At 34.9% G+C, this 8,298-nt stretch overlaps 1 non-coding gene across 1 annotated transcript; it reads left to right on the top strand.

The window, feature by feature from the left end:
- The first annotated feature begins 7,706 nt into the window (after positions 1-7,706).
- Positions 7,707-7,813, top strand: LOC116889574. The gene has a single exon (XR_004386490.1). It is a non-coding gene; the product is annotated as a U6 spliceosomal RNA (small nuclear RNA).
- The last annotated feature ends 485 nt before the right edge of the window (positions 7,814-8,298 follow it).

An 8,298-nucleotide genomic window follows, 5' to 3' on the forward strand; every position in this document is an offset into this window, starting at 1 on the left:
TTACTTAAAAGTAAATGAAACAAGCTACATGGCTGTGAAGTAAAGACTCATAAAAGAGAATGATACTTCCTAAATAAAATGTAGGTATATTATAAGCTAGAATACATTGACAGGGGACCAACAGAGTGAGAAAGGGAAAGATAGTTATTGATAACTCTGTATAAGTAAACAACTGAGGCTATGAGAAAGCAGAAGCCCTCTAGGTCTTCCACTGGAGCTCTCTAGGAGCAGAGGTGTTTTTACATAAGTAGCAGACAACTGTTAGTTGAAGACTATGTCTGGGTGCCAGTTATCCATGTTTTAGCTTGCCCTGTGCGTCTGGAACTTCAGAGGAAGCATTTAATTAAAGAGTAACATATATTAGTACCTGAAAACAGGTCTCAATGCAAGAGTGAAAAAATGTCAGCCTGAAGTCACTAGGTGAAAAATGTACTAAAATTTTGCAAACTTCCTTATTAATGATCATGTTCTGTAGTAAGCTTTCTGTAAGGTTGGCTTATATGCTGATCAATGTGATGAAGTGTCTATTTATTGTACTATGAAGGGTAACTGGCAGAACTTTGGTTCTGGTGTTATAATCAATGGAAATACTTAATCTTTGTCATTCTTAAGTTTGAAAGCATAGAAAATTCCATCAGTAAACATGTATTAGGTAGTAGTCAGACAAAATTATCAAAGAAAACAGTGTTACAAAGGAGTAAATTGTTTTGAAATTGTAAAGAACTTTATATTTGCAGTTATTTAACTGTTATACTTACAAGCCACCTTTAATTTATTGCTTATGTATTTAAATAGACACTTTTGAATTTATTTCTGGGATGCTAATTCTAACTGCATTGCATAATTGCTCATGAAGCTTTTTATATTTTCCTTTTAGTATATCTCAGTTTAGCTTTTCTATTCCAATTAAAGTTATCTGAAGTTTTAAGTGACACTTCTATCACCATTTGCTTTTTAAAATGTCTGTACACACAGATACATCACTGAATTACATTTTAATATTTGTAAAACCTTACTAGAATATTGTCATCATTACCCATCACTGTGATAGGTTAATTTTTTCAGAAAAAAGGGCTCAGGCTAAATAATATGTGTTTAAAGCAAATGGAAATACTGGATTCTTCTGGTAAAAATCTAATTTAATGTTAACCTTTTGGAGAAATGGCAAGCAAAATTTTCTCATAGAGATATTAATGATGACATTTGAGTCCTTATTTATATTTGTAGACACACTGAAGCTGAGAATTCCTGTTTTGCGTAATGACTGAATGTGTACATGTGCTCTTTTGAGCCTTGATTAAACTATCAAAAATATTTCCATTCTTAACTTTTGTGCTATCAAGACTGTTTATGATTATATTACTTTCTTCAAAGATAATTTAGAATGGTGACTGTCACATTTTATATGTTGCTCACAAATGCCAATGTCATCTTCAGATGAGACCATCTAGTTTAATTTTTAGGGGTATAAAATTTGAATAAAGACTAGCCTTTAAAGGGAAACTAATTAGAATAAAGGCACTGCTTCGTGACTCATGGAGTTATAGGAGGTGGCATTTATGGGTTCAGTGTTTTCTGGAAGGCTAAATATTACAAAATACTGAGTTCATAAAAATATATACAAGAAAAAATTGACAGTCTTCCATTTTGGGGTGCAAGTTAGAACATATAGCATGGATTACCTTTTCAATAAGATCAACAACAACAAAAAACTCACATATACATGGAAGCTGAACAATACTCAATGATAACCTGGTCAATGAAAGAATAAAGAAAGAAATTAAAGACTTTTTAGAATGTAATGAAAATGAAGGCACAAAATACCCAAACTTATGGGACACAAGGAAAGCAATGATAAGGGGAAAATTCACAGCTCTGACTGCCTCCAAAAAGAAATTGGAGAAATCATACATTAGCACCTTGACAGCACACCTAAAAGCTCTAGAACAAAAAGAAGTAAATGTATCAAAGAGGAGTAGAAGTCAGGAAGTAATCAAACTCAGGGCTGAAATCTACCAAGTAGAATCAAAAAGAGCAATATGAAGAATCAACAAAACCCGGAGCTGGTTCTTTGAGAAATTCAACATGATAGATAAACCCTTAGCCAGACTAACCAGAGAGCACAGAAAGAATATCAAAATGAACAAAATCAGAAATGAAAAGAGAGATATAACAACAGAATCTTAGGAAATTCAAAAAGTCATCAGATCCTACTACAAAAGCCCATATTCAACAAAACTGGAAAATCTGGATGGAATGGACAATTTTCTAGACAGAAACCAGATACCAAAGTTAAATCAGGATCAGATAAACTATCTAAAGAGTATCATAACTCCTAAAATATAGAAGCGGTTATTAAGTGTCCCAACCAAAAAAAAAAAAATCCCAAGACTAGATGGGTTTAGTACAGAATTCTATGAGACCTTCAAAGAAGACCTAATACAAATGTTTCTCAAAGTCTTTCATAAAATAAAAACAGAAGAAACACTACCCAATTCATTCTATGAATCCACAATTATGCTTATACCTAAACCACACAAAGACCCAACAATAAAGTGAACTTCAGACAAATTTCTCTTATGATTATCAATGCAAAAATACTCAATGAATTTCTTACAAACCGAGTCCAGGAACATACCAAAATGATCATCCATCACGATCCCTAGACTTCATCCCAGGGATGCAGGGATGGATCACTCTAGAGAAATCTATCACAATAATCCACTATATAAACAAACCCAAAGGAAAAAAATACATGATCAGCTCATTAGATGCTGAGAAAGCATTTGACAAAATCCAACACTCCTTCATGTTAAAAATCTTGGAAAGATAAGGAATTCAAGGCCCATACCTAAACATAGTCAAAAGAATATACAGCAAACCAGTAGCCCACATCAAACTAAATGGAGAGAAACTTGAAGCAATCTCACTAAAGTCAGGGAGTAGACAAGGCTGTCTACTCTCTTCCTACTTATTCAATGTAGTACTCAAATTCTAGGCAGAGCAATCAGACAACAAAAGGAGGTCAAAGGGATACAAATTGGAAAGAAAGAATCAAAATATCACTATTTGCATGATATGATAGTATGGTTAAGTGACCTCAAAAATTCCACTAGATAAAAACCTAAATCTGATAAATAGCTTCAAAAAGTGGCTAGATACAAAAATTAATTCAAACAAATCAGTAACCTTCCTCTACTGAAGGAATAAACAAACTGAGAAAGAAATTAAGGAAATGACACCCTTCATTATAGTCCCAAATAATATAAAATCCCTCAGTGTCACTCTAATCAAGCAAGTGAAAGATTTGTATGACAAGAACTTGAAGTCTCTGAAGAAAGAAATTGAAGAAGATCTCAGGATGGAAAGATCTCCCATTATCATGGACTAGCAGGATTAATATAGTAAAAATGGCCATTTTGCCAAAAGTAATCTACAGATTAAATTCAATCCCCATCAAAATTCTACCTGAATTCTTCACAGAGATAGAAAGAGCAATTTCCAAATTCATTAGAATAACAAAAAACCCAGGATATCAAAAACTATAACATCAACAGTAAAAGAACTTCTGGGAAAATCACCATCCCAAGCCTCAAGTAGTATTACAGAGCAATAGTGATAAAAACAACTGTATGCTGTTGGCACAGAGATGGGCAGGTAGATCAATGGAACAGAATTGAAGACCCACAAATGAACCCACACACCTATGGTCACTTGATCTTCGACAAAGGAGCTAAAAAAACTGTCCAGTAGAAAAAGATAGCATTTTCAAAAAGTAATGCTTGTTCAACTTGAGGTCAGCATGTAGAAAGAATGCAAATAGATCCTTTCTTATCACCCTGTACAAAGCTTAATTCCAAGTGGAATAAGGACCTCAACATCAAACCAGATACACTCAAACTAATAGAAGAAAAGTCAGGAAGAACTTTGAACACATGGGCACTGGGAAAATTTCTGAACAAAAGACCAATAGCTTCTGCTCTAAGATCAAGAATCGACAAATGGGACCTCATAAAACTGCAAAAGCTTCTGTAAGGCAAAGGACACTGTTATTAGGACAAAGAGCAACGAACAGATTGGCCAAAATCTTTACCAGTCCTACTTCTGATAGAGGCTAATATCCAATATATGCAAAGAACTCAAGAAGTTAGACTCTAGAAAGCCAAATAACCTTATTAAAAAGGGGGGTACAGATATAAATAAAAAGAATTCTCGTATATAGGAATACTGAATGGCTTAAAAGTACCTAAAGAAATGTTCATCATCCTTAGTCATCAGGAAATGCAAATCAAAACAACCTTGAGATTCTACCTCACACCAGTCAGAATAGCTAAGTTCAAAATCTCAGGTGACAACAGATGCTGGCGAGGATGTGGAGAAGGAGGAACACTCCTGCATTGTTGGTGGGATTGTAGACTGGTACAACCACTCTGGAAATCAGTTTAAGTGGTTCCTCAGAAAATTGGACATTCCCTACCTAAGGACCCAGCTATGCCACTCCTGGGCATATACCCAAAAGTATCTCAACATACAACAAAGACACATGCCCCACTATGTTCATATCAGCCTTATTTATAATAGCCAGAAGCTGGAAAGAACCTAGATGTCCTTCAACAGAAGAATGGATACACAAAAGTGGTATATCTACACAATGGAGTATTACTCAGCTATCAAAACAATGACATCATGAAATTCATAAGCAAATGGTTAGAACTAGGAAATATCATCCTGAGGTGATGTAACAATCACAAAAACACACACATGGTATGCACTCACTGATAAGTGGTTCGCCCAAAAGCTTGAATTACCCAAGATGCAACCCACAGACCACATGAAGGTCATGAAAAAGGACAACCAAAGTGTCTTCCTACACTTGGACAGACCCATGGGTCTAGCTGCATATCTAAAAGATGGCCTTGTTGTGCACCAAAGGGAGGGAGAAGCCCTTGGTCCTGCCAAGTGTAGGGGAATGTCAAGGTAGAGAGGCAGGAAGCAGGGTATGGGAATGCGGGGTAGGGTTGGGTAAGGGTAACACCCTTATAGAAGAAGGGATGGGGATGGGATAGGGGGACTTATGGATGGGAAACCGGGAACTGGGAAAGGGAATAGCATTTGAAATGTAAATTTAAAAAATCCAATAAAAAGAAGAATGAAGGGGAAAACACATACTTATCATTCAGAGGACTTGAGATTAGTTTCTTTCATACACAATTGGTAGCTTACAAATGCCTGTAACTCCAGCACCAGGAAAATCTGACACTGCTGGCATCCACAGGCACAAGCCCAAACCTCTGACACCCATACACATAATTAAACATTTAAAGTAAATCGTAAAAATGAAAACATAAAGAATTCTTTAAAGGACAGATCAAAATGCATGTGAAAATAATCAAGTTGAGAGTCCGGAAACAGTAATCAAGTAATAATTTTATTTAGCTTTACATTTAATATCCTTATGGAATGACAGGAAGTTGCAAAGGTAGTATAAATAAGTCCATGCCCATTTCACCCAATTTCATGCAAGGTTATATCTCAAAATTATAATACAGTGCCAAAATCAAGAAACCTACATTGTTAGGGCTAGTAGGTCAGTGGCAAGCACTGTCTAAAAGAGTCAAGTTGATAAATTCAATCTCCAGCAATAAAGAGAGAGAGATAAAGAGAGAGACAGAGAGAGAGAGAATGATTAACATTAGTATAAATATAAATCTATATAAATCTAGTTCTGACATTTTATCAAATGCTATTTGCGTCTTTTTTTTTAGGTTGAGTTTAGAGTGTTCTTTAATGTGACTTAGGTATGAGTCCCTTTGGGATAAATAATTTGAAATATTTTTCCCAGGCCCTAGCTTCTTTTTTTTATAACCCTTTAAACAGTAGAAGGTTTTTTTTTTTTATGTCAAAACTGTCAAGTTAGAAATATTTGTACTCCAAAACTCTATTTTTAAGGAAAGGGAGAAAGTGAATACATTTGCATATACATACATGATATCAAAAAATGAGGCATTTCTCATCCTTTATAGGGTTTATTTGCATAGGCAATAGATTTTGTAGTAACAATAAAGAATGTTAAATTCTGTCAATAAAAAAAGAAGGTCTGGTCAGGGGCTGGGGATTTAGCTCAGCAATAGAGCGCTTACCTAGGAAGCGCCAAGGCCCTGGGTTCGGGTCCCCAGCTCCGAAAAAAAAAAAAAAAAACAAAAAAAAAAAAAAAAAAAAAAAAAAAAGGTCTGGAATAACAAAATTTTGTTTCATTAAAATTGCTAGTTATATCCGTTGACAAAACAGCATCAAAAACAAAACTTAAGAATGTTTACCAAAGCAAATCTATGCTAAAAATACACTTTAGGGAGAAGAAAATAATGCTATACTGAATGTTTGAAAAGTAAAGAGTAATGATGAGTAGGTATAAATGCATAAGTCCATTAATAAAAATTCAGTTATAAAATAAGTGTCACCCTGTATGATTTGATGAACTCTAAATCATCACAAAGCTAAATTACCAGAAAATAATTCAATTAGGAAGGGGATGGTTGAATCAAACTTCCAAAGTTCTACTTATCATTCAAAATGAGAAATAATCAAAGGTGCCAGGAAAGATTTTAGTAAAGCATGTTTCTGGGTATTTCTATGAGGACATTTCCAAATCCTATTAAATAAAGATGGAGAGACTTGCCCTGAGTGGAGATGGCGCCATTCAGCAGACTGGGTCCTGAACAACATAAAAGGAAAAGAAAGAAATTTATCAATTTAGGCATGTTCTACCTCACCCAAGGCTCAGAAATATGGAGCTTAAGTTGTTTAAAATGCATGAAAAATTTTCAAAAGCAGCCTCAAAAAGAGTAAGAGATAGTAAATAAAAGGGATAAAAAGAAACCCAAAAGAAAGAATTCTTCAATCACATTTTATCAAAAATATGATTCATCAAAAAAGGCAGGCAAAATATTTTTAAAGTAGTGTAGAAGAGCATAATATCCCATCCCTAAAATAATATTTTAGGGAAAGGATTATTCTGAAATTAAAGCAATTAAGAAGTAAGTGCAGAAAAGACTTTGTACCCCATCTCTGTTTAAAATAGACATAAATTCCAAAGGAAAAATGATCTTTTATTGTTTAGCTATGTAATGTCCTCCAACTATTCATATACTGAAAACTTGTTCCCCATGCGACACTGTTCAGCGACATAGCCTTCCATTGTGGTTGGATCTTGAGAGCTCTGACACCATTAATGGATAAAGTAAGTAGACTAATAAAAGGTGAGTCATACCAGGAAGACAGGGACAACTAGCAAATTACAGAATGATTCCTTTGCGTTATACTTTAAGGAATTTACTTTAAGGAATGTACACTGTGGGACTTCATGAAAAACACTTAATGGGAGAAACTTCCCAAAGCCACACTCCTAGATAAAACACTACCAGTAATCAGTGACTTCAAAAGAGGAAAAATCAGTTTTCTCTAAGGATGAGCTTCCTGATCGGTCATCTAAGAGAAGTTACTAGCAACACTGAATGAACTCAGGAGGTTGTATTATGCACATATAGGTATAAATATGACTAATAATTTTAAAAGAAGATGTCACAAATATGAGGAGAGTCATAGGAGGAGTTGTATGGATGGAAATGATGGAAATGCAAAACTTGTGTTGAAATTCTCAAAGAGCAAATAATTTAAATAAAATGCTACCTCATAAGACTGTAGGTACAGCACTCGCTTCGGCAGCACATATACTAAAATTGGAACAATACAGGGAAGATTAGCATGGCCCCTGCGCAAGGATGACACGCAAATTCGTGAAGCGTTCCATATTTTTCAAGCAAGTAAAAGATCTGTACAGTAAGAACTTCAAGACTCTGAAGAAAGAAATTGAAGAAGACCTCAGAAGATGGAAAGATCTCCCATGCTCATGGATTGGCAGGATTAATATAGTAAAAATGGCCATTTTACCAAAAGCGATCTACAGATTCAATGCAATCCCCATCAAAATACCAATCCAATTCTTCAAAGAGTTAGACAGAACAATTTGCAAATTCATCTGGAATAACAAAAAACCCAGGATAGCTAAAACTATCCTCAACAATAAAAGGACTTCAGGGGGAATCACTATCCCTGAACTCAAGCAGTATTACAGAGCAATAGTGATAAAAACTGCATGGTACAGAGACAGACAGATAGACCAATGGAACAGAACTGAAGACCCAGAAATGAACCCACACACCTATGGTCACTTGATTTTTGAGAAAGGAGCCAAAACCATCCAATGGAAAAAAGATAGCATTTTCAGCAAATGGTGCTGGT

This window comes from Rattus rattus, chromosome X (genome assembly GCF_011064425.1).
Source record: "Rattus rattus isolate New Zealand chromosome X, Rrattus_CSIRO_v1, whole genome shotgun sequence".
NCBI lineage: Eukaryota > Metazoa > Chordata > Mammalia > Rodentia > Muridae > Rattus > Rattus rattus.